This window comes from Bombus vosnesenskii, unplaced genomic scaffold (genome assembly GCF_011952255.1).
Source record: "Bombus vosnesenskii isolate JDL3184/JDL3185 unplaced genomic scaffold, Bvos_JDL3184-5_v1.1 scf7180000014724, whole genome shotgun sequence".
Classification (NCBI taxonomy): domain Eukaryota; kingdom Metazoa; phylum Arthropoda; class Insecta; order Hymenoptera; family Apidae; genus Bombus; species Bombus vosnesenskii.
The window spans coordinates 22,253-50,003 of NW_022883608.1; the positions used below are offsets into that span (position 1 = coordinate 22,253).

Sequence of the window (27,751 nt, forward strand, 5' to 3'; positions counted from 1 at the left end):
ATCGCGCTCATTTATTTTCGGTGTCGAAGGTCGCACGAATAGAAAATTTGTAATCCTCGATTGACATAATCGACACTATCCGATCATAATTTTTTTATCTCTCGGGTAAACATAGAAGGTCAAAAAATTAGAACTCCGGCGATATCGAAGTTTGGAAATTTGGAACTTGGACGATTTGAAAATATTTCAAAATTAGGATATTTAGAACTTCGAGCGCATCGAAACTGGAATATTTGGAAATTCGGAAATTTAGAAGTTCGACAATTTGAAAATTTGAAAGTTATTATTAGAAAGTTAAAATTGAGTGTTAAAAAATTTGAAAATGTCGATGCGATTAACCTCGATATTTTTCTATATATCTGTTGATTTTTTCGTTCACAATGTAACAAACCGAAGAACCGTAGAATTTTAATTTGAAAAAGATATCAAAAAACATTTACCATGTGAAGAAACATAGTGAAACAAAGTATGGTTCACTGAACGGTTGATTCGCTTTTACTCGAGTGCTATGCGAGAAAATGATGGATAAAAAAGAGAATTGCGTAAAACACAGAGAATTGTACAAGTCGAAGATAAGTAAATGATGTGATGTTGGAACAATAAAATTGCCGATTGAATGATCATTGCGAGTACCGTGTGAATTACGATGAAACCAACTTTATCATGATTCACACACGGTATACGATATACTTTTCAATTAATCCTATTAAATTTAATCACGCAAGACAAGCTGTTAATCAATTCACGTGTCAAGTATCATCGAGAACTAAAGTTTGTCTCTGTTTCTTTGTTTCTAAAGTCCTTTAAATTTAAATTCGTTAAGTCGTTAGTATATTTCCATATAGCTTTTACCCCATCAAATTCATTTTTTCTTAAATAGTAACATTTATTTTGTAAAATCTGTAAAACTAAAGCTACATATTACTCATTTTCCAACGTTTCTTTTCTACCATCGATTAATTAATGGTAAATCAATTTATATCAAATTTGTTAAATCAATTTCTATAACAATTAGTAATTAATATTAAAAGTCGAATAAATTAACGAGCCCCATTAGATAAATTCGTTCATTTCGTCGATAATGGAACGATTATTTCAAATTGTTTCATCGTTCGACTTTGAAACCACTCAAGGAACTATCAGTTACACGATATCTGACTAACGCTTCGACGGATGGATAATCAACGTTTGATTCACATGATCATTGTTTTTCCAGTTCACCGAATTCCAGTTAGCCGAATTCAATACCACGGTAAACCTGCGATACTAAAAATTACGTAATAATTTCTATTTTATAATCATTCTTTCCTACCTGAAAGAAATCGATCTTTCGTATATCATAAATCCCAATGTACGCAGCAAAGCAACTTAGAATTATACCTTATTCTCTTTCTTGCTAAACAATTCATACTCAATTAATATTCCTGATCAATTAACCAGCCTAGCTGTCTGCTTATTATTGTATCTCTTCCAATCTGTACTATACTATACAAACAACACTGTAAATTACCATACGTAACATGGTGAAACACAGGAAATTCACAAATTCTCACTCCAAATACTCCGCAACTTCACCTCGTAATATCACTCAAATTTCCATGAGTCACCAACAGGCGAATTAAGTTAGTTAACCAAACACAGTTTGAGGAAACATATCAAACCATGCAACAACGTCGCAACGTTCTCGGAAGGTACACTCACCTGCGCGTCACCAGTTTATGTTTCTCGCTTTCCGGTCGCGTATACGTGTCGCGACAAAGCGACGAGAGAGAAAGAAGATTGCGATGGCAGTGAGAAGAGCGAGAAGGGAAAAAAGCGTGCAAACGAGTCACGAGAAAACCCAACGGTCGCGGTGCAACAGGAGAAGCGGCTCTTTGGAATCGTAAAATCCCCGCAGTTCTCCAGTGACGTCTTCGACTTCGGCGTTGCTGTCGACAGGACGATCCACGGGGACCAAAGTCATCGTCCAATAGCCGCACACACGACGCTGGTGGGGCTCCGCTTTCGTTTGCACACGCTATAAAGCCCCGCTAATTGTCCACGCGGCGAACAGTCGGTGCGTGCCCCCTTTTAAACGACAATGTAGCGCGGCGTCCGAAAAATCGAGGATCCGTGCACCCAAGATCATTGTGACGATCGAGATCGAGCACGTGTCCTGGACTTGGATCACAGGATCACGAGAGTCGTTGCGATCCGCGATTTCTTTTGTTATTTTTCCCATTTCCGTTTTATCCTGTTGAAACAGTGAAAAGACATCCGGAAGAAGAAGAAGAAGAAAAGAGTAAAGTTTGTTCGAAATCGACTTATCGAGTCGGACAAAAGTGAAGAAGCTAGATTTCATTTTATTTCTGTGACTTCTGCAGAGAGTTTCTCGTTTTAGAAACAAAACCACGACGAGATTTGTGATACGCCTAGTGAAGTTTCGCGTTGCTCTCGGACGATCGTGGAAAAGGTAAACGTTTGTTTGCACCGATCATTCGTATCGATGTGTCGCGTGAGACTTGAATTTTGGTACAGTGGTTCGTCGTGAAAGTATTTGAACGCTGGTCGTAAAAGGCTTTGGTGTATAATGTATGTTATCTGTTACACGGAACATTATGAAGTATATCGGGAAAAACTTGTTCGATATAACCGTACCTGTGTTATCTTAGCCGTGTCTCATTACGGTGATAATTAAACTTCAAAATGTTTCGCCTTATATATTATATATAATATAACACATATTATAATATCTACTATATCCATAAAGGACTTCTATAAGTATTTCAGCATTTAGCATAGATAACTTACGTATCTTTACATAATGCGTTACATAAAATATTTAAAAATTTCTTTAGTATCGGAATGAGACATGACTATTGTAGGTCAGTCAAATTTTTAGTCAATCTGAAAACTCATATAGGAGCTACTGCGATATTCATTGATCGCGAACATAATACACATGATATATTTACAAAATGTTTGCACAAATATTCAGATATTTTCATGTGAGCTACTGTATATTTGCTATTTTGCGAAGAAGGAAGAAAATGAAGTTCTTTCATTGCTCCAATCGTGTTTTATCTCTCATTAACACTTGCGTCGATAACCTACTTAGATGACCAAATTTCCATCGTTGAAGATAACAACTAAAAGTTTGGTATTTGCTTCGATCAAGTTACATACATACCTTTTCTTCGTGATTACTCGGTCTCTTTACTTCTTCTCACTTTCACGACCAATTTAATTAAAATCCGAGCCAATGACTGCTATAACACTGCTATAATATAATAATATATGGCTCTTAAGATTGGAAGTTTCGTTAAATATCACGATATAATGGTGGTCCGTTAATTGATCGAGATTTTGACTTGTTAAATAAACAATTTTGTCCTTATTAGTTCTTTAAAATGTCTTCGTGATGTGACAGTCAGTGTATTTGTGTTGACCTTTAATATACTGATGTGCAGTGACTTTCACGTCTACATTTATTTAGTTCAGATATTTTACTAATTATTAGAAACATACTGCAGACAATGTAGTAGAGCCTCTCTTTTCTGAAATAATAGGAAGACGAAATTTCATTTATCCAAATACAGTTTAAGAGTAATCGACAGATTCTTTAAATATTTATGAATCCATAATCAGATAATTTTTTCAACGTAAATAACTACACAGAGTTACGTTCTTTATCGTACTTCGAATTATCGGAGTTCTTCTACGAGTGCCACGAGTGCTTCGGCATGAGAAGATATCTTTTTATTAGAGTTTTCGTCTGCTGTTTTCATTTATATAAAATCGCCATTATTATCGTCTACGTGAAACATTTCATTACATCAGAATACTTGCGGCTTTCTACCGTTGCCAACATTCGAGGAATCTACTTGCTTTGAAGAATTTTCAATTATGTTTTTCTTCCTTTAATGTCTGTGACTCTGGCTTCTCCAATATCGTGTATTTTTGCTAATTTTGTTGCGCTTACATCACTTTCCAGTTTTCTCGTTTACATCGTATTTTCCTGCGATAGTTAGACCGCTTCCTAGTTTCATACCAAATTCGTATAAACACAATTCAATGAATCAAATCAAGGAAAGAGTACATTGTGTATGAACACTGACGACATACGTATGTACATATTTGAAACGGAAAAGGGCATTCGTTACGAAGAAATATTGTGTTTGGATAATAGAACGTTCGGATATTAGGCTATTTGCATAATACCGTGATATACATTTGCTACATCCATTTCGGTGTACCAATTAGGAATAAAAACATTAAAAAAACAAGTTGAAATGATTTACACAAGAAATAGAAAAATTACCACGGTATCTTAGAATGTTTTAGTATATTACGTACATCATTTTGCTTTTTTGTTTATTTTTTCAGTAAGTGAAACACAGCGTCTGTGCCAGAATAACTAAGAGTAAGTTAGACGTTTGTGAGAAACTGTGACTAACTCCGAGTACAACATACGATAGAATGGTAATAATAGTGAAACTTATATACTAGGTAAACATTTCTAGTAGGCACTATTATGACAAAAATATAACAGTACAAAGTAACTTAGGAGTAACAGAATCATAAAGTTCTTTAAGGACCCTTTGTGAAGAAACGCCGATGATGGCATAAACATTGGTATGCTGAGAGTTGAAGGATAGACGTCTATAGAATTTTGATAGTATCTGTCAGATATCTGTATCTCGTTGAAGATCAACAGCATCAGAGATTTCCTGGAACTCTGGCTCATTTAACAGCTAATTGTTTTAAAGAAGGTTAGACAGAAGAAATATGATAAATCCATTTATGTTGATTTTCTAATTATAGCGTTACTTTATGATTAAGTATAAGGTTGAAGAGGAATAAACTTACCAGATCAAGGTCCTTTAAAACTTGCTTATTCTTTCGAAGATAACTAACAAATCCGCAAAACTTTGTAGAAAGCTGTTTAATCACAAAGTTAAATAGATCTTTGAAATAGAAAATTTGCCAGCTGTGTATTCAATCTTAACGCTAGAAACTAGCAAATCAGACAAAATCACTGACATCGGATTTGTTGTTTTTGGAATTTCTAAAAATATACAAGTGTTTTCGATAGCATCAGTGTTCACTTTTATTGGAACAGAAACGCGACTATATATACTTATCCATTATCGTGATATTTATCGAGACTATGTATAACATATTTAGATGGGTATCAAAAGGTCGGACGTTTTAATGATAAAATTATGTTTTTCTAAAGAACATAAACTTAGAAAACTGCCTTCTTCTCCATGAACTTGGTATGTTTAAATGCCACGATCGACTAACAAAGCACTGTACTACAAAATACCAATCGATGCCGATCAGTGAGAGGTAAACTCACTATTCTAGAACAGGTGGTCAAACACTGCAATTAAGCAACAAGAATAGGACAACCGTGACTCATATAGTCTTTCAGAAGCCAAAATGATTAACTCTTTGTACACTAGTTCTTGCACATTATCTTGGCACACGGCGTTAGCGTTCAATTTTTCTAGAAGAGAAATTACTTCCATAAGCTCAATTTGTCGCAAAAAAGAACGCCGTAAACAATCATAAATTCCAAGATGAATAAGAAAAAAATAATTCCAATGTTGTCGCTGGACCATGGACTTTTATCATATAAAGCGATAATTAATCTAACTTACTCATCGTGTATTACAACAAATTTTTATTTCATTCGTTGCTTATTATGCAAAAGCTTATTCGCGTTAAATATGGTAGAACTCGATTAATTAATCGAACTTTTATCGATTTGAAGCACTCACTTGAACGTGAGCTCGTATCACGCGAACGAAAAATGATGAGTAGCGAAGAAAATTGGTGAACTCTTGTTATATGAATTCCAATCGATCCATATAAATTGTCCGTCAGGAAAATCAGATAATTGGGATTGCAATCTTAAATAAAATTTCTGTTTCTATCGACTACAATAAGTGTTTTAATGTATCATATTAAGAAACAATTAACTCGATAACGCCATTATAAATAAATAAATAGAACGATAATTCCTCGAAAACGATGGTATTCCAATATTAATAACAGATTTCTTTCCTTTCTTTTCTTCGTTTTCCCTTACGACCAAGAAGAACACCAATCAATAGGAAGACTTACGGTTGGAAGTGAAACCAAACGATCGTTCCACTTTGTATTGTTACGAGTCTGTAAGTTTGACTTTGTAGTTTGTGCGAGTTCCGCGAGATCAAAACGCTATGCTGTATCTCGTGTGTATCGAATGAATTTCAATGGCTCGATCGCGATCACGATCGCCTTCCCTGATCGATTCGAAGGCGAGAAAACTGGCCCCGCAGGGAAAAATCACGTATGCAAACTATATGTATCCATGCTAGCCATGATCGCTCTTATTAATTAGTTCTGGGATGTAATAGTTGTTCAAGGTGCGCACTTTTGTGTAACCGGTTACCGAGAACGTTTGACACACGCTTGTCCTCGTTGTTAAACGTCCAGGCCGGAACGGAAGCGATCGGTCGATAACGATCGTCCTGAGATCGTTAAGTCACTCGAGTTATGACGATCGTTACGAGCCTCCATTTTCATTGGTGCGTCGGTGGACGAGTTATTGCTACTCTGCTATGCGTTTTCAATCGGAAAAGGTCGGTTTTGAAGCTGTGTTCAATATTCGCGCGTAGCTTTTGCTGGAGCATACGTTTCTCATTAATTTCACGGATCGATTACTTTGGGGAGGTTTCTTACATTTTTTAATCGTAAAATTATTGGTTGTAAGATTTTTTGATATACCATATTCTAAGGGATCTCGCTTTTTTAATGTTGTAACAATTTTCTAGAAATTGCAATGTAATTCTTAATCGAATTTTTGAGCAAGAATTATTTAAAATCATTATATCTAGCAATGTACGAGAAATATCGCAATACTTGTTTCATATAAGTTATTATATATACACACAGACAAATTATTTACATGCACAAATATCGCTTGCATTTTTTTGTCAGAATAAGGACGGTACCTGATGGGAAAATTCGTATTAATTTAGGTGGTCCTGGCTTAACGTTAGGGATAAACACGTGTTCGTTTTATTGCACGCTTTACGCACAATCCGGAAATCAATGCTAACTTAGTCGATCGTTGTTCAAAGCGAACAATTTATCACAGCTGACTAGTTGCTACGTAGGAATGTGTTTATTCAGTATTTTTGTTAAGGAAAATGTATTTTTAGTGTTGTATACTTCATGTATATACAGATGCAGCTACGACTCGGATAATTACTGATTAATGATAGCAATCTGCTATAATTGACTAATACTTACTATAATACGTTTACCTATTTTGCATACAATTTCTTTTATCTTTTTTTTTTTACTATGAGCAAATGGTGTTGGATCGAACGCATTATGTATCTTTTTCAAATTTTCTTATTTTATATTTTATATTTTTATTTTATAGCTTCCTTGAAAATTCTATGAAAATTAGGATTTTTAATGATTCGAAGATTAGAAAATTCGAAGATCGTGAGATTAGAAGATTCGAAAATTCAGACTGAACAATTTGGAGATTTGCAACCTTGTGAATTAAAAGATCCAGAATTTGTTAGACTTATTAAAAAATGGTGTATTCAAAAATAGCATATTCTCTTTCGAAGACATTTTTCTCAATGTATCCTATTGGAAAGTACAAACTTCATATATCACTTGAATCTCGATTAGAATCTCAATTAAAGTAATCATCATTCCACACAATCATTATCGCCAAAAATGTCATTCAATTTGTGGCAGAAAAATTCTTTTCTCGTGTCCATCGGCATACCGTTGTAACGTAAAGTGCGTTACAGTATACGCGAAATAATTTATGCAAATGTTACCAAGCCCCTAGAAAATAACAGTTATGTCACGGACTGGTCACTTCCGGTTCTCTCGTCATTAATACTCTTTTTTTTATCTAAGTTCGTGGTAATCGCAACGAACATTAATTACACAGAACCGTAATAAATAATCATCTACACTTATGAAACATCTATGTATGGACTGTTTTAAATGTTTTACATATGCGCTACATCGGTGATTAATCGAACGCGATCATCTCGTAGATTTCGTGAAAGATCAAATCTAACCGCAATTATCTTACAAAAAATGTCATTAAATTAATAATATTTTAAACGAACTTAATTCTACGAGAAATTTCATTGAACGCCAGTAAATTAACGATATTTAAATAATAAATAATATTTCATCAAATAAAGAAATAATTAATCAATTAAAACTTGCAGGGACGATTTTATAATCGATTTAATCATCGATCTATTTTCGAAATGATTTGCAAGATTGAGATCTGAATCGTGTAAATTGCACGGTGTAAATATCATATCGTGTTGTACGATGGTTGAAAAAAAGCGAGTTTGTGCAAAAGGGGATTTCTCTTTGGGGTATAAAAGGTTTCTTAGAAGACGAAGGTGGTTGGGAAAGAGTTTAATTGGCGGCAAATTAAGGATTCAATTATCAAAGGGAGCAAAAGCTTTCGCGCGTATATTTTATATTGAAAATGATTGCTCTTGATTCAACGTTTATAACGTTGGCCTTCGTGAAGTAAAAGTAAAATGGCGTTCGCTAACGGTGTCGAATCTTTTCTTAACGATTCTAGTTGAATAATATCACGAATTTGTCGGGATTATTGTAACAATAATTTTACTTACTTGTTTTAATTATCCAGTAATTAACTGTAGTAATCGTTCACTGATAGAATCAAATTTTTATCGAAAATTTTATTTAAACAAGATTCAAAGATTCATACAAATTACTATGGCGCTACAATAATTTCGTTTACTTCTTTCATAAGCACACAATCTTTACGATAAATATCTTCCTTGATAATTTTATTTATGTAATACCTACTTGGATTTTTTAATAATTAACTATAATTGCTTTTTTATTGGTGCTTGTTTCTTAACTGAATAATCTTTAAAAAAAAAAGGCAACAATCGTGTGACATTCTGCACAGTGTCAAAATAAGCAGGAACCGGAGGTATGGTGCTCTATTATTTAAAATTTTTATTAATTGTCTTTAGAATTAATTATTATTTACACATTACGCACGATACATTTTGTGTATTTCATGATCATTTCTTCTAAACAAACTCTTCTATTCCAATGACAATTTACATCTGATTACATTACATTTTTATTTAACAATCCTCACGTCCCAAAAATATTATCTTCCTATTTGCAAAAAGGATCTAATAAGAAGCAAATTATTTAAAGGACACTCCAGTTAGAACGTACAAGTGACAGCAATAAGCCTTCGATAGTATCCTCCATTTTGCAATAACCTTGCAAAAATGTTCAAGGATCTTTCCTTTTCTCTTCCTCTCTAGCAAATTCAAATCACTTTTTCCAGTACACTCTGTATCACCTTGAATTAGCCTTTACCTAAGATTATATCGTGTCAAAAAGTAGCATGGCAATATATCTAGACAATACAAACATCTACTTCCTTTCATCTCGACTTTAGATTTCATCTTCTTCATCTTGATTTCAACAATGTGGTTCACCTCACCTTGAACCCGTTTAAGAAAATTTAGCGAAGAAGAGATTTCTCCGCTTAATAAGAGAAAGATCATAACACGTTGATAAACATGAGAAATTATCCGGCTAAATGTAACGAAGAGATAGACATAAGAGAACTTGCTACTAAAACAACAGTCGCTCACGTGAAAGTACTCGGGCACTTAAACAAACCTTTGGTGATTTTTATACGAGACACTTTGAGATTTCATTGACACTGAAGTGAGACACGATCGTCGTAATTACATTGAGAAAATTTGAAACAAATCTAAACGTGTATATAGAAATTTCATATATTTATTGGAAACATATATTATTGTTATTTTATATATAAAAATTACCAGAGTATTTGAGCAGTCAATTATTCGCTAAATTAATAAGAATAATAAGCCACGATGTACGTAGTAAAATCATCATCATGTGTTATATACATATTAATTTTTCATTTAACATATATATTTGCGAAATATATATACATTGTCTCATGTATATATATCTTCAATATACAATCTCAGATTGATTCCAAATTTTACTATTATAATCTCGATAATCGTATCTCGTTAGAGTGCTAACGAAATTATAGAACGTTTCGTGATATGAAAGTGTTCGAGTACTTCCGTGAGCCACTGTATATCATAAGATCGATCACCTTGATCGTTTATCGATCTGTATTCGTAAAACACATAAAAAGGTATGAACGCATTGCAACACGAATTTATTCGACGACCTAATAATACCCCATTCACCTTGAACTTAGTTTCCTCGTAACGTGTAATTCGAGTTAAGTAGGTGATCGAGGATCATTGATTCGCAGATATCGAGATAATGACAGTCATGGCGGAGTCCGTAAAAGCCGAGGAGGGCGAACGTCCAAAGATCGAAACCTTCGACGACATACTACCGTACGTTGGCGAGGCCAGCCGCTACCAATGGTTCCTTTTCATCATGCTCCTTCACTTTCGTCTACGCGTTCCTCTACTTCACGCAGTTCTTCATCACGCTATTGCCAGCTGAACACTGGTGTACCGAACGATGGAACCTCACAGACAAACAAAAGTAAGTGACACTTTATGTGCAATTTGTCTTATTTGAATTATTGAGTTATACGTAACGAACGATCCTACATAGTTTCTTTATGTTCGAATTTACCCTGTTACGCGATAGACATTTTCAGCTCCGGCAGATCGAAATGGTCAATAATCATGTTGATCGTATAACAAATCAATACATGTTTTCATTAAAGACGTTCCTTTCGATGTCTAGAATTAACCACCTTCTATAGGAGACAATTTATATGCATATGTACTGTTAGAATTTAATCTTGGAATTAGGATTAATATTCTGTGGAAGACACAATGTTTATGTTGAAATAATACAATGTGATATTTATTAAACAATTATTTCGAGAGTTATAAATGTGCGTTCTGGAATGTAGACAGTTGGCTAGTTATTCACAGACTGGCTTAGTGACCCATGGCCCTTGAAAAGGTTTAGAGCCCCACTCTCTATGCAGTAATGAGTGTGACCTGTGTGGGTGTCTGTGTGGCGTCACATGTGGCACAGAACCTTCTAGTAGCTTCTCGACGTGCCCGTCTAGAATGTTCCATTCATATCCTCACGCTTCTTCCGGCGTCCTTTTGAAAAAGCATGCACGTGCTAACTGCCGTGGTGCATCTCACGAACGCACGCTGGTGGGGATGGCGCTGGCAACGAATGGAAGAATCTGTACGATCAAACACTCTATCCGCATGCGACTGATATCGTTGTATTCCAACATGTACATATCTGTTCAAGTCACGTGCACGTAGTTTAAACCAGGCTTCTCGAAAGCCTGTTTGTTTTCCATGCAGGTCGCAATAAATATTCTCGACGACAGAATCTTCCACTTGCACGGAGATTTCCATTTTCTCAGCTGTGATAACGTATCGCATTGGGACAATTTGTTTCTTTAAAACCACAATATAATATCTGATAACTTGCACGAAACAACTGTGTTTATTGAATCAGGAAAACCCAGGTATTGCGTTGTATATGTAAATGCATATGTAAATATCGTGTCGTACGGGAGTGGGGGAGATAACTGTTACGACCGTTCGCGGAGAGACGCGGTCGCGAGGAAAACGCGTCAGCGAGCGGCGTAAATTCTCGCTACGATTCGGTGAATCGACGCCGCGAAGTAGTCGTTCCCCTGTTTCGGTTAGGATAACAGAGGTGGTTGAATGAATATGACACAGTAGTAAGTTATATTTCACCGTTTATTCCAACAACTTATAACGAAGGCAGTTACGCTGGTGCGTGTGTACGAGATGAGTGAGTGACTGATCTGCGGGTGTGGGTACCCGGTTAAAGGATGTTGACCGTTCGAAGGATGTAAAATCAGTACTGTCTTGGGAGACGATGATGTGTCGGAGGAACGCTAAGGATGGGTGTGTCTAGCGCACGGGACCATCGGATTTGTTCGTGACGATTTGAGTTAGGAGAGTGAGGGAGTAGGCTTCGTCGTTAATTGGTTAGACGAAGGGTCTTAACCGCCCTCGAGAGAAAGCGGTTAGTGGGAGGAAAGTTGCAGCGTACGTGAGAAAAACTAACTTTCCCTTGTTAAGCCGTGGTAGACAATAGTCTCTAGAAATTCCTCGGAAACAGATGTTTGTTTCGTTTGAAGGACCTTTTCTAGGAAATCTATGAAATTTATGGAAGGTCCTTGAAACTATGGAGGATACGCTGCGAGTATCCGAAGACATCTGGTTGCCATATTGCCTGCGGTGTGTGGCCTCGGCTAGGTAGAATGTTACGCGACGTAACAATACCTGTAACCAGTTCGCGACGAGATAAAAATAGTTGGAAATCGCGATTCCATAGTTATACTATTATCAACGTCTTTTTCACGTGTTCTATTTCAAGAACGTAAGGAATTACCGGCGAAAGGATAGTATGTCTGGATGGCACGATTCCAACGAATCGTGTTACCATTCTTGACGACGCATGCGAGATCTGGTTTTCTACGATCCGTCAACGAAGAAAATCGTTCGTTACGCTTGTTTTCCATTGAATCACCCTGGCCAAGGCGAAACTATCGCTTTGTAGATCGACGATTTCTTAGCGTTCCGCAGGCCCGCCGGAAACCAGTTTGGTCGACGACCTCCGGCAGATTCTGGACGTTCACGTGTTTCGCGAACTTCTTTTTTTTTTTTTGTACGTGGAGAAATCCTCATGGACACTCCGCTGCTGCAATAATCGCGTAACAGCAGAGTAGTGTCGGACTCCTACCGACTAAAACTCCACGATGACCATCTTATGCGCGTGACAGGGGTGCTCCAGGAACCTCTTATGAATTAACTTCAGTTGCATCCCCTTCTCGCGTTCTCTTGTTCGAGCCGGCTATTGAGTAGGCGTTAGGGGGAGGCCGTTGTCCCTAGCGCTGTCACTTCTTCTGGTCGTAGTCCGTTGGGGTGATGGCGGGGCGGCTCTGGGTCGTCTGACTGCCATCCTTCTCCATCGTCTTATCCTGCAGGGGTGAGAGTCTTTTTTCTCTCCCTTTCCGCTTGCTCCTTCGCGAGCATAACTCGCTCGCAGAAGAGGCGGACGGCCTCGTATTCCTGTGACCCTCTCAACATCGCTTCCACAATCGCTGAGGGGGTCAACATTTCTCCTATGGCGTGCCGCAGGGTGTAGCGGGGCAGCTCCCACGCCGGACAGAGCTCCAGGGTGTGCTGCGCTGTGTCCCTGCCCTCTCCGCAGTGGTGGCAGATGTCTGTCGTCTCTCGCCTTATTCTCTTCAGGAACTCGCCGAACACGCCGTGTCCGGTGAGTACTTGTGTCATCCTGAATGTGAGTGGGAGGCCGTGGCGGCTCCTCCATGCCTCCCAGTTTGGTAGGACCGCATCCGCGCCTCGGTGTTCGCTTCTCCCGCTGATCAGTTGGAATCGCCATAGGTTCCATGTGTCCTCCTCGGCGGTTCCTGTGTCGTTTGGAGCCGCCTGCTCGGTGGGGTCTTCTCCCGGGTGCCATTCTCTCCGGCGGGTGTATCTCTTTTTGAGCGCCAGCGCCCGCAGCTCCCACGGGGGGGACGCGGCTAGGGTGGACGCCGACGCGTGAGACACCGTCCGGTATCACCTAATGATTCTGATGGCGGTCACTCTGTGCAGCCTTCTCAGGAGCAGAATGCTGCGACGGCTTGCCATCAGGTCGTCCGCCCATACTGGAGCCCCGTACATCACTCGTGACCGAACGACGCCCTCGTAAAGTCGGCGCACCGCGTCTCCGGCCCCGCCGATGTTCGATAGTAGGCCGCACAGGGCATTGGCAGCCGCTGACACCTTCGGGATCAGTGAGTCGAAGTGCGGCTCGAACGTCCACTGGCTGTCGATGGTGAGTCCCAGATACTTCATCTGTGATCCCACCCGGACGGTTTTACCTGCCATGTTTATGCATAGGCCGGGCGGTGGTGTCCCTCGCCTCTTCCTGTCAAAGAACCAGGTGGCCTCCGACTTCGCAGGGGAGACTCTCAGGCCCAGTTCGTTCACGGCACGGATCGCACAGGCCGTTGCGATTCCGCTAATGCGCAGCGTCTCGTGCCAGCCACGACCCTCGACCAGGATTAGGGTGTCGTCCGCATAGCATACTATGGCCGCGCCTGGGGGTAGCGGGCATCGTAGTACCTCGTCGTACGCAACGTTCCATAGTATGGGGCCCAGCACCGAGCCCTGCGGGACGCCACGCTCGACGGATCGCTTTTACTCTCCTTCCTTACTGGTGTAACACACCCACCTGTCGTCGAGGTAGGCTCGGATCAATCGGACGAGGTAGCTGGGAACCTCGAAGTGCTCCAGGGCCGTCACTATCCTGTCCCATGGCATGGTGTTGAACGCGTTGACGATGTCCAGGGAAACCGCCAGCGCCACGCCTTTCCGGGAGACCATGTCCTCCGCAATCGCTCGTACGCGTCTGACCGCGTCAATCGTCGAGCGCCCCTTCCGGAAGCCGTACTGGCTTTCGTGCAAACCTGGCACTTGGCCCGCTATGTGTCGTTCCAAGCGGGTGGCGACTACCCTCTCGAGTAGTTTGCCGACCTCGTCCAATAGGCATATCGGCCGGTACGCTGACGGCGAGGTCGTCGGTCGGCCCTCTTTATCGAGCAGGACCAGCCTCGCCGTCCGCCACGCACGGGGGTAGACTCCCTCCCTCAGGCATCTTGTGAAGAGGTGCCGGAGTCTGGGGGCCATGACTTCCATCACTTCCCCCCAGATCCGGCCAGGGATTCCGTCCGGGCCCGGTGCCACATTGCGGGCGGTCATTCTTCTGGTTGCCTCCCATATCTCCTCCTCCGTGACTTCCCAGTCGTCCCTCCATTCCAGCGGTCGTGTCGTTTCCCGTGGCCGTTCCGCCGCTCTGTTTTCTTGTGGGGGAAAGAGCGTTCCGGTGATCCGCGTCAGCAGCGCAGGCTCCATTTCCGCCGTTGTCAGGGGGCCCTTCGCGCGTAGTTTCTGTGTCACCGTCCTGTATGGCCTCCCCCATGGGTCCGACTCGACTCTTTCGACCAGTTCGGACCAGGTACGGTCCTTCGCATTTTTAATTTCCCTTTGCAGCGAGCGCCGTAGCGCGCGGTACGTCCGGTAGCGCAAGGAGACTTCTTGTTCGTCGCGTCGTCGCCAGCGGCGGGCCCTTAGGTACTGTCTTCGGGCCCGGACACATCTCGTCCTCAGTTCCGCGATGTCGGGGTTCCACCAGTAAACTGCTCTGCTTCGCACCGTGCCCGGTGTGGCTCGTGGCATGGATGCGTCGCAGATTGCTGTCATGGCTTGGCGGAGGTTCTCGGCCTCCTCTTCCACGTCTGCTTCGGTCGTCGTTGTCGAGGCCTCCCAGCTCCAAGCTGTTGCTATAGCAGCCGCCTGGAGTAGATCTTCATTCCTCTCCTTTATTTTCCATCTAGGTGGTGGGCGCGCGTGTCTCCCCCTCGGCGGGCCGCGCCCGTCGTTTGTCGTCGGTATTCCAGGTCCAGGTGCGTCCACCTCCATGAATATGTAGAGGTGGTCTGACAGCGTCTCGACCCCTTCGGCCACTCTCCAGCCTGAGATCCGCCTGAATGCCTCGGGGGAGGCCCATGTTATGTCAACAATGGAGCTCCCTCTGCACGTCACGCAGGTACTGGTCGAGCCCCTGTTCACTAACAGAAGTCCAAGTCCCGCGGCCCAGTTTGATAGCGTGCGGCCGCGCGCGTTGGTCCTGGCGTTCCCCCATTCCGTGGAGTGCGCGTTGAAGTCTCCCAGGACGAGCACTTGTCGGGGGAGTCGTCGCCTGACGCAGTCGCCAACTCCGTCTAGGAATTCTTCGAACGCTGCCCGTCCGCTGTTAGGTGACACGTACACCCCCACCACCATCATCCCTGCCCACTCGACCGCGGCGTACCCGTTGCCGCGTTCCAGCAGGGCTCCGTAGGCGAACGCCCCAGGCGTTGATGTCCAGGTGACGGCAACCATTCCGTCCGTGTCTCCGACCCACTCCGGGGCATCCAGTACTCTGTATGGTTCCGCCACCACCGCTAGGGCAACCGTGCTCTCCCGGATGATTTGGTGGAGCAGGTCTTGTGCTCGCCTTGACCTTCGCAGGTTAGTCTGGAGGATGCGCATTCTCAGTTCTTTAGTGTTCTTTCCTTGTTTGTGGCTTCCTCCGTGCCTACCTCCTTGTTCGCGGGCTTAGGGTCGCTTTGCGACGGGGAGCCTTTCTCGCTGCCTCTTGCAGCCGTGGATCCGCAGGCGGCTCCTTTCGTTCCTTTCTTCGAGGGGGCACAGGCCGGTCCCCCCATCCTGTGCACCGACGGTGCTCCAAGCGCCTCGCAGAGCAGGCATTTCGGGCTCGCAGTAGTGCATGCTCTCGCCTGGTGCCCTGGTTCGCCGCATCTGAAGCACAGGTGCCCCTTGTCCTCCTTGGCGGTGCAGGTCTTCCCCGTGTGTCCTATCCCAAGGCACCTGTAGCACTGTAACGGTCTCCGTTCGATGGCTTCGACCTTCGCCGTCGACCAGCCTATGGCGACCTTTCCAGCCTGGGCCAGTTTCCTCACTGCACTGGCAGGGCCTCGTATCCATACGGTGCCAAGTCCGTTCCGGGCGGGGCGGATTTCTCCCAGCCGGCTTGCAGCCGCTCTCCCTCGCCAGGGTGTTCTGGATTTCCACCTTGGTGGCCGCTATGTCTATCAGGGACACCCTTGCCTCCGCGGCTCGGAAGGGGGTCGCCACGCGGACCTCGTTCGGGTCCAGAGCCCGCGTCAGCTGTGCTGCGAGCGCTGCGGCCTTCTCCCTTCCCTGGTCCTCAGGGACCTCTAAGATGACACCTCCGGTGATGGTCTTCCGCATCCTCATCGTGTTGATGCCGAGCTCGGTCAGGGAGACACTGTCCTTGGCCGCAGCCAGCACCTCCGCGTAGGATTGGCTCGATTTGTCCGTCAGGGTGATTGTTACCGCTGACGTTCTCGGTGCGCGCGGGAGGGTCCCCCTGCCTCCCCCTCTTCGTGCGTTCTCCAATCCACTCTCCGGAGTTTTCCTCTGGCTCTCCGCCCCTGTCTCGGGGATCAGCTTCGCCGGCTGCTTCTTCCCTGCCTCCTTCTTCTTTCCTCTTCTTTTCCTTCCGACGGTCTGCCATTCGGTGACAGCCGTTCGGCCTCCCTTGGGCGCTGAGACGCTTGGGGCTCCAGGCTCCATCCCTCTCGTGTTCGCGGCAGGGGCGACCTCCTTTCCTTCTCCTTTTTCTGTTCCCTGCAGTTGTTCCTCCAGTCGGTGCAGCAAGGATCTCATCTCCTCTACTTGGTGCTCGACTGCAGCGAGACGCGCCCTGTAGCTGCTCTCATCCGCGGTGGGGCGCGAGGCCGGCTCTTTTCGGAGTGCCTCTACCGCCGCCTCCAGTGTTGCTATGCGTCCTTGCGCTATAGCGAGTGCGTCGGTGACAGGGTCCGTTCTCCTCACTTACTCTGTCACGCCCGCGGTGATGGTTCTCGCCGCCTCCTTCAGGGTTTTCCCCTGCGTGCCCTTGTGGCCGCGGGGTGCCTCGGCAGCCTTGGCCACCTCGGCGGCCCGGCGAATCAGTTCGGCTCCTATGTCCGCCGTTGTGGCTGTTCTCATTACGTGTTCCGCGAACTGATCGGCTAGGAAATTTTTTTTCGTTTCGCACAATTTCTCGAATCTCCCCGCGTACCGTTTATTTGTCTGGAAATAGACTCGCCGATACGTGCAGCGATCGGTAATTAAATCCCAACACAATTCGAATGCCTCGGAGTGCAATAGATACGGGACGATCGTCCTTCCAGCTCTTGCCTTTGTTCCTATTTTTACGGTCATTGTCTCTTTTCCTCTTTTGTATTTTGTGCTTTTGTTTTCCTGTTACTTTATTCTTTCACTTTTCCCATTTTTGATTTTTTTTTTTTTGAAACAGCAGATTTATAAATAATAAGTAGGCCGCGGATTTTTATGCGAATTTTACTTTTACAGAAAATTTTAAAATGCAAAAATGTAAACACTATTAAAGATAATGTGTTATTACTGTTACTGATATCGTCGTTATTCTTTATTAGAGAAATTATTATAGATTTTTATATTGTTATGTATATTACTTTTGTCACTTTTTTTATTTAAACAGGATTCGAATTAAGTTTCAAGGAATTGGACTAATTTAAGATTAGGATTAAAAACTATGCACTTTTGAGTAGAATTTTCATCTTATTTTTCCCATTTCTCTCCCTCTCTCTACCATTTGCTGTCATTTTTCCTTGGTTATTTAAAAAAAGATAAGAAAATCAAACGAAAATTAGTATTCTTAAAAATACTTCTTGCAAATTTCATCACCGTTAATGTAACGTATTCTTGTTTTATGTAGGATTGCACTATCGATCCCTCCAGCGTCGAGTGAGGAATTGCTGGCGGAAGGTGCGACTTCGTTTTCGCGATGTAACATGTACAATGTGAACTATACCGACATATTGGAGAGTGGTATCAGAGAGGCAGACCCATCCTGGCCCCAATAAAACCATGCCAATATGGATGGACCTTTAATCACACGATGATACCATACAAATCTATAGCTGTCGAGGTAAAATCACAAGAGAAAATTATATTCTTTATATAAAGTAACTTCAAACTTTCGACACCGATTAACAAATTTTTATTTAAATTAAAACTGTTGGAACCGTCGTTCTATAAATATTTACGGTCTTTCGTAAAGCTGCTGACGATAGCATATAATGCAGTCATTATAAAAGAAGTCCTTGTTGGTTGCACGAACTTAGACGTAGGTGTAATTACTTGTTGTGTTGTTTGCATCTTAACAGAGCTCGTTTATAGCGGAATATAAAATTAACCTTGTCATCCTTAATTATTTGTACGTCTCGGCGTATTAAATCACGAACATGAATCCGTTTATATAATATCGCATAAATCGGAAAGTGAAAGTTACAACTGTACAATAGACAGATATTTCGAATTGAACGTATAAATACGCATTTGGTAACTTCTTACGACTCAAGAAATTTTTATCGAATATTTATCGTTATTATTATTATTTCTAATTTCTATTTCTGCTATTTTATTACTAAAAAAGTCCTACTTAAATCGGGAGATACTATCTTCTACTTAACAAATTTATATTCCTTCCACTATGACAAATTCTCTAATCATATCCAAGAATTATGCAAACAACCTCTACTATTTTATTACTAAAAATATTACCAAAAGACTACAATTAACTAACCTACGACTCAGGTTCTCAATTCTGATGATATTAAGAAACTACGGAATTTATTACTCGTCCTTTCGTCGTCTTCCTTATTCTCTTCACCTTCTATCGATTTTCCAACCACGCGGTGTTTTTTCATAACTAGCCGCAATCATAAAGCATCCCCCTTTTCTGTTTCAGCTGGAATGGGTATGCGACCACGCATTCCTCGGCTCAGCAGCACAATCGGCCTTCTTCGTCGGCAGCATTCTTGGAGGCTTAATATTCGGTTACATAGCCGACCATTGTGGCAGAATTCCGGCGTTGGTTGCGTGTAACGCGGTTGGTTTCATCGCGTCTGTCGGCACTGCGTTTTGCAACAGCTTCTGGAGCTTCTGTCTGGCGAGATTAGTCGTCGGTACCTCGTTCGATAACTGCTTCAACGTGCTTTTCATTATCGGTGAGTCATCGAGAAAATTATAAGAGAGAAAAAGCTGTTGAGAATAGGAAAACTATAATTTACGACCTAATAATGAGGCACCGGTATCGGTCCCGTTTTACGTAACGATTAACTATTTATGACGTGTTTGAATAAATGTTTATTGCCCTATGTCGGTTTGTTTTTTCTTAAGTCAAATTTTTATTCGAATTTTACGATATCAATTTTAAGATATTTAATGGTAAATGATTTTACTGAAACTTTATATTTTGGAATTATATCTCGTAATTTGGAATTTGTTGTGTAATTGTATATCTAGTTTGGTATTAAAATTACATGTGTCTAGGGATACTTTAAGATATTTTATTTTAAACGACAGGATACTTAATTCTGTATACTTTTCTGGTATGAAATTGTATCTTTCGAGTGACCTATTTCCCTATGGAGAATTGTTAAGGAAATTCGAGGATTTGGGAATACAAATAATTGACTATATTTCCCACACAACAGTTATACAACTATATTACTCTCTGAAGAACGTCTTGCACGCACGCTGGTCACCAACCGACTATCCTAGATTCTTCTAACATCTGGCAACAGTCTTTTGTCTCCACTAAGACCTTGACGCCCTCTGGCCCTTACACACACACTCTCATGTACAGTGTAAATGTATCACTTCCCTAACACGCCTCCTTACATTTATACTGTACACTTAATTTTATTTACATACTTGTCGAATTAACAAAATATTTAACATTTATCGCTTTATTTACATTTCTCTTATTTTACATTCATCCATGACCTAAACCTTTCAAATTTCTCTCTACACAGTGCCTTCGTAAAAATATCCGCAGTGTTTTCTTCTGTACTTACTTTTATTATGTTTATCTTATTTTCCTTTACGTACTCGTGAACGTAGTGGTAATGAACTTCGATGTGTTTAGAATTTTTTGTAAAAGTTCCGTATTTTGCTATACTCATTACTCCAGAGTTATCCTCATAGATTTTTACAGGGTTATCGTCTACATTTACATCGAAGATTTTCATTAGTTTTCTGATAGTCATTACTTCGCTCACCGCTTCCGATAGAGCAACATACTCTGCATACGTCGAGGCTTTTGTCACACACCTTTGTTTTTTAGACTTCCATCCAATTATATTTCCATACCATCTAATTACATACCCAGAAGTCGATTTCCTATCTATATGATCTCCTGCCCAATCAGCGTCCACATAACAATCTATCGTTTCGCATTTTTCATTTCTTTTATAATGTAGCCCTAAATCTCTAGTCCGGTACAAATATTTCAATATTCGCAAGGCATATTTAAAATGTGTCTCGTTACAACAATCTTGAAATCTGCTCAGATAATTCACACTATAACTTATATCGGGTCTGGTATTTACACTAATATACAGCAATGCGCCAATTAAATTCTTGTATCCAATGTCCTCTCTATTTATCTCAGCTTTTTCAATTTTTAAGTTGGTCTCCATAGGTGTACAGTACAATTTGCTGTTATGTAATTTATATTTGTTTGCTAATGATTCTATGTATTTCTTTTGGCTTAATCTCATTTCATTTTTTAAATAATCATACTCTATATTTATTCCAAGATATTCTTTTACTTCACCTAAATCTTTCATTTCAAATTTATCAGTTAATAATTTTTTTACACTTTGTATCTTCCCTTTGTTTTTACTACAAATCAACAAATCGTCTACGTATATTAACAAATAAACAACATTTTCTCCCTCTCCATAAGTATATAGGCACAGCTCTATATTGTTCTTCTTAAAACCTAATCTCGTCACATACTTATCAAAACACTCATACCAGTCCCTCGGACTTTCTTTTAACCCATAAAGCGCTTTCGATAATTTACAAACTCTATTCGTTCCGTCCGCATATCCCTTTGGTTGATTTACATATACCTCCGAGTTTACTTCACCATTTAAAAAGGCAGTTTCTACATCCATTTGCTCAATTATTAATCCATTTTGACAACAATATGATAGCAATATCTTAAAGGTCTGATTACTCGCCACTGGAGAATATATGTCATCGGCTACGTTTCTTTGTTGAAATCCCCTTACCACTAATCTAGCCTTATACCTGTCCTCTGATTTTTTCGTGTAAACCCATTTTACATCTAATACTTCCTTGCCTTTTACCCTTTCTACCAATTTCCAAGTTTTATTCTTATAGAGACATTCTATTTCCTTATCCATAGCCTGTTTCCAAACTTCATTATTTTCGCAACAAATCGCCTCCTCAAATGTACGAGGGATATCTACTTTACAATAATTTGCATGCATCTCGCAAATATTTTCCTTTTCTGGATACCTTACTGGAGTTTTCTTAATACGTGTAGATCTCCTAGGAGTGTTTAAGCTTTCAATAATACTATTATTTTCATCTTTCCTACCTTCTAACTCTTCCTTATCCATACCGACCAATGAATAGTTATCTTCGCTATCATTTCTATCTGCCTCTGATGAATTTTCCTCAAAACCGATACATTTAGTGTCTGTCTCTATGACCTCTACATGTCTAGCTATTGTTATTTTCCCACCTAATAAGACTCTGTATCCTACTTCACTATATCCTAATAGAATTCCCATATCTGCCTTCTTGTCCCATTTGGAAACTCTTTTTTGTTCTGGCCTTCTTACAAAAACTTTACTTCCATATAGATGTAGATTTTTAACACTTGGTTTTTTCCCGAAGAATATTTCAAAAGGTGTCTTTCTTTCTATAGTATTCGCTAATATTCGATTTTTCAAGTATGCCGCTGTACAAACTATTTCCGGCCAGTACCTTTTATGTACTTTCGCTTCCGCTAACAAGCAACGCGCCATGTCCATCACTGTTCTATTATACCTTTCCGCTGTCCCGTTTAATTCATGTACGTATGTTGGGCAATTATTTATTCTTATACCTTTATCCCTAGCAAATTTATAAATTCGATTATTTAAATATTCTTTACCATTATCGCATCTTAATATTTTTAACCTCTTGCCCGTTAAATTTTCGGCTTCATTTACGAACTGTACGAAAGAATCAAAGACCTCATCTTTTGATTTTATACAATAGATCCTAGCTATTTTACTATAATCATCGATAAATGAAATGAAATATTTTTCTCCATTGAATCCGGTGGTCTTAAAGGGACCACATACGTCCGTATGAATAATTTCCATTATTTCCCTAGCCTTAGTTAGATTATTTTTGAAAGGTAAGTTATGCATTTTGCTTTCTATACACACCCTACATTTCAAAAGTTCCTTTTCAAATTCATTCGGTATGCCAGTCACTAGCTGCTCTTTACCCAAAATCTCTAAATATTTAAAATTTACGTGTCCTAGCATCCTATGCCATCTTTCCTTTTTACTCATACCACTACGTTCGGCGCTGTTTACTAAGTGCTTCTTCCCTTTCAATATACTTTTTATTCTATATGTCCCATTCTCTTTGAACGCTACAGCTGTAAGTTTATTATCCTCATCTATTACTTTCGCAATATTTCCTTTGGAAATAACCGTATTCTTATTGTCTGTTAGTTTACCTAAACTAATCAAATTTGCGGACATTTCTTTCGCGTAAAATACTTTCCTCATATTTATTTCATTTTGTTTTCCGAATGCTTCAAAATAACTTATAACATTCCCAACTTTTGTCGCTTTTATCGGTCTATTATCGCCTAAATATATATTTACCGGTTCTTTTAGGTCGATAGATTTATCGAAATAATTTATATTATTAATTATGTGATCGGTACGACCGCTATCTAATAACCACACTATTTCGTTCTTACTTATTTCATTCGTCTCACTGCTGTTTGCTGCGTGCGCCGTTGCTGTCCATATGCCTGCTCTTGAGTTTCCATGCTCGCCCGTGCCGGTTCTTCATTGACGATGAAAGTTTCCACGTCCTCTGCTCGTATTGCCTTTGTTCCCTCTTCCTCTGTTTCGACCACGTGTTGGCCCATGCCAATAGCCGTTACTGCTTCCCGCTTGGACGCCATTTTGACACTCTCTCGCAAAGTGTCCTAATCTTCCACATCTGAAGCATCCTTCCTTTTTTGCAGAAAAGGCATTGGTTTGCCTTTCTCCTCGATTGGATTTATTTTTCTTCTCTGCTATCTCTATTTTATTTTTTACATACGCTACCGTTTGATCCTCTTCTTTCAATGCGTCTATTATGTCCGCTATGTAGCTGTATTCTTCGGGTAACGTATTCAGCATGTAATTCAGCTTTTCCCTCTCACTTACTTGTGCGCCCGCACTTTTTAATTCATTGATTAATTTTTCAAAGTCGTTAAAGAATGATGCTGAATCACTGTAGTTCTCCAGTCTTATGTTTTCCAATCTCCTTCTGCATACGATCTGCAGTGCCGTCGACTCTTTCAAGTACATTTCATCGAACCTTTTTATTATATCATACGCCGTTTTTCCTTCCCTAACATACTCCAATTGTCTGTTCGATATTGCACTATAAATTATATTAATTGCCTTCAAGTCCTTCTTGTCCCAGTCTTCATCGTCTCTTTCGTTCTTCATTCTAGTTGTAACAACCTCGCATTCCTTATATTTGAGAAACATCGTGATTCTTTGCTTCCACATTCCATAATCCTCACCATCGAATATAGGTATCATGATTTCCGATCTCTCCATTTTAATTGATTCTTCTTTTTCTTCTTTTTTTACTCAAGCGTTCCTACGTGCTCGAAGTATATTTCTTTTTTTTTTTCTCTGAAATTTTTTTTTTTTTCTTTACTGAAAACTCACTCGCAAGATCGTAACCACGCACTAAATATCTTGCAAAACTAGTAACCACGCTCTGCTACCATGTTAAGGAAATTCGAGGATTTGGGAATACAAATAATTGACTATATTTCCCACACAACAGTTATACAACTATATTACTCTCTGAAGAACGTCTTGCACGCACGCTGGTCGCCAACCGACTATCCTCGATTCTTCTAACATCTGGCAACAGTCTTTTGTCTCCACTAAGACCTTGACGCCCTCTAACCCTTACACACACACTCTCATGTACAGTATAAATGTATCACTTCCCTAACAAGAATAATCTTCGGTTATACCACGATTACTGAGGCACTCTCCGTTCGATATTGAGATGAAAGCAGTGTTCCTTTTAAAATTGTTTTTAATTCAAAACGATCTTACATTGTCGATGTTAATGATTTATAAAATCTAAAAATAAGTCTGAATATTTGAAATTAGATTGGTAAAAACCGAAGAAAGGACAAACCTAAAGGAAATAAGGAAACAATATTATTATATCAAATGAAGAAACGAAATTGACGAAACATTTGGGAAGATTTCTATAACGATGTAATACAATAACGATATCACGAATTATTCTTTCAGTGATCGAATATGTCGGTCTATATATCGAACTCTGGTAGCGAACATGTCGTTTGGACTTTATTTCGCGGCAGCCTCGAGTCTTCTGCCTTGAATCGCATATTGGATCTCAAATTGGAGGATCCTCAGCATGGTCACCGCGTGTCCTATGGTGGTTGCGTTTGTAGGACCATGGATTGTTCCTGAAAGTGCACGGTAGTTTAATTCCAATTTCTTTTTCATTATAAAAATATAATACAAAGAAATTTCGTAAGTAAATTAGTATACGATAGTATAGTAGACATTTAATCTTACCTCGTCCTTTGGATTATTTTTGTATCTTCGTATCATTGGAAAATTCTTTAAAAATAATCCTCAAAGAAATATAAGAAATTTCTTTTACGTTAAAGTTTCTCTTAAAACATCAAAAGTCCTTTGAGACCGGACCATAAAAGTTCCAAAATTATAGCTGAATTAAATTGGGTAATATTTTATCCAGCAATACATACTATCTTGGGATCGGTTATTACATCGATTCCTCTGTCTCGTAAATAAAACATCTCAAGGTCAACATCTTTCTCTCGATAAGCCATCACATTTTTAGCTGTGCAAAATAAATGATTGATGCGTAACTAGACAGCTCTATTCAAATTTGCACAAAAAGTTTGTCGATACAAAAGGTTGGTGAAAGTGATGATTTTGAAAATTTCTTACAGGCTTTTATAACGTTTGCGTATTTCATATACTTCCGTAGTTGGTACATAACCAGTGGCAGGGTGGACAAAGCGATCGAGATGCTGAAAAACTTCGCTAAAGTGAACGGTAAAGAGGTGAAGCAAGAAATATTCGACGAATTTGAGAAAAGTTGCAAGGCGATGAATGAGAAGGATCAATCGCATAATCAATACACTGTCCTACATCTCTTCAAGCTGCCACGACTTGGTCGTATCACTATCATGCTCATCATTTATTGGTAAGTTAACCTTTCCAACATCAATCGAACAAACTACACAGCTAGAACTTTTTACTTGTAAATTCTCAGCAATGATTACAATATTATTTTAGAAAAAACTAAGACACCAGAGAAATTTATAATCATGTACGAAAAGATATACAGGGTGGTTGGTAACTGATGGTACAAGCGGAAAGGGGATGATTCTACGCGAAAAAAGAAGTCGAAGATATAGAATAAAAATTTTTCGTTTGAGGTTTTGTTTTCGAGAAAATCGACTTTGAATTTTCGCTCGGAAAAATTAAAAAAAAATTCTATTCTATATGTCGGGCCTAGCCACGTGTGATGTTGCCTCGGAGGTGTCGATACAATAGGACATACGTTGTATTAATAATCAAACTTCAGGCAGAAACTGCCTAGCAACGGCGTTTGGAACCTTCTCGATGCTTCCAAACGGGTATAGAAAACAAATGCAATCGTACAGCGAGAAAAATTCCACGAGGCTGGCATTCGTGTGATTGCTTTGGAGAGTGATACATCGAGCATTTTCAACAATCGTATTTTGCGCCTAAGATTAGTTTACGTTTAGTGAAGAGTTATCCCGTTGACTGTGGATTCGTTTGAACCCATTGTTAATAGTGTTCATTAAACTTATTATTCATACAATTTATTATTCACTAATTTTATCATTCGTTAAACTTATTATTCATTAGACTTATTATTTGTTAAGCTTTGTGATAGTCCTGTATATACGTGTAAATATAATCTGGGCTTTGTGATACAATGGCTAATTCACGTGAAGAGTTGTTACAAAATTCTAACCATAACCCGACATATATTTTCGACTTCTTTTTTCGCGTACGACACCCGCTTTCCGCTTGTATCACCAGTTACCAACCACCCTGTAGATAGGAAAGGTATTCAATTTTATACTTCCTTTACGTTTCTTATATTTTCTTTGTTTTTAATACTATGATAATTCTGAATCTTCCTGCATTTCCTAAAATAAAATTAACTAAGAATATGTTCTTAACTCTCAGCCTCACGATATTCCAATTATATTTTACCGTTAATTCAACCAAGTTACCAATCAATCAGCCTCGACGCTACTTCCCTGTCTTTATAAAACCAGTATTAAAATAGACACAAATTACCATAAACTAGATACAAACTACTCGAATGAACATTAAGAGAGTATATGGGGCATTTTATGTGGGTCATTAAGAATCTGCTTAAGTATATAATTAGCATCGATAAACGTCAAACGCGAGGGAACGAGTATGCGAAGGATTAATAAACGATCTTGAAGTCCAGCGTGATTTATGTATGACTCGGCTGATTTTTTTCTAGGTTGCTGATGGTGTGGGTGTTCGACGGCCACGTTTGGAACATGAAACTTCTGGACCCCGACGTTTTCACGTCGTTCTCTTTAGCGTCCCTCACGGAACTTCCGGCCGCTGTTCTACTCGCCCTTTTCCTCGACAGATGGGGCAGACGATGGATGGGTTTCGCATCGGTGTTCCTCTGTGGCATTTTCTCCTTCGTTGCCATCGCTACCCCCTCTGGTAACATTTTTTCTTTTTTTTTTTTATTTCTTGATAAATGACTTGTCAATCGATATTATTCAATAAAATAGCAGGAACGTGTGAATAGCAGTGAGAAAGCGGGGGTGAATTTTATAGAAAAAATCCGGTTTTATCGATCGACGGTCGTTTTAAAAAGCGCTTTTCTGAAGCTTCTCCAGTGAAAGCTTTGGGAGA

At 40.2% G+C, this 27,751-nt stretch overlaps 1 pseudogene; it reads left to right on the top strand.

Moving 5' to 3' along the window:
* Window positions 1-1,941: 1,941 nt before the first annotated feature.
* Window positions 1,942-27,751, top strand: part of LOC117240505 — a 28,501-nt pseudogene continuing 2,691 nt past the window's right edge.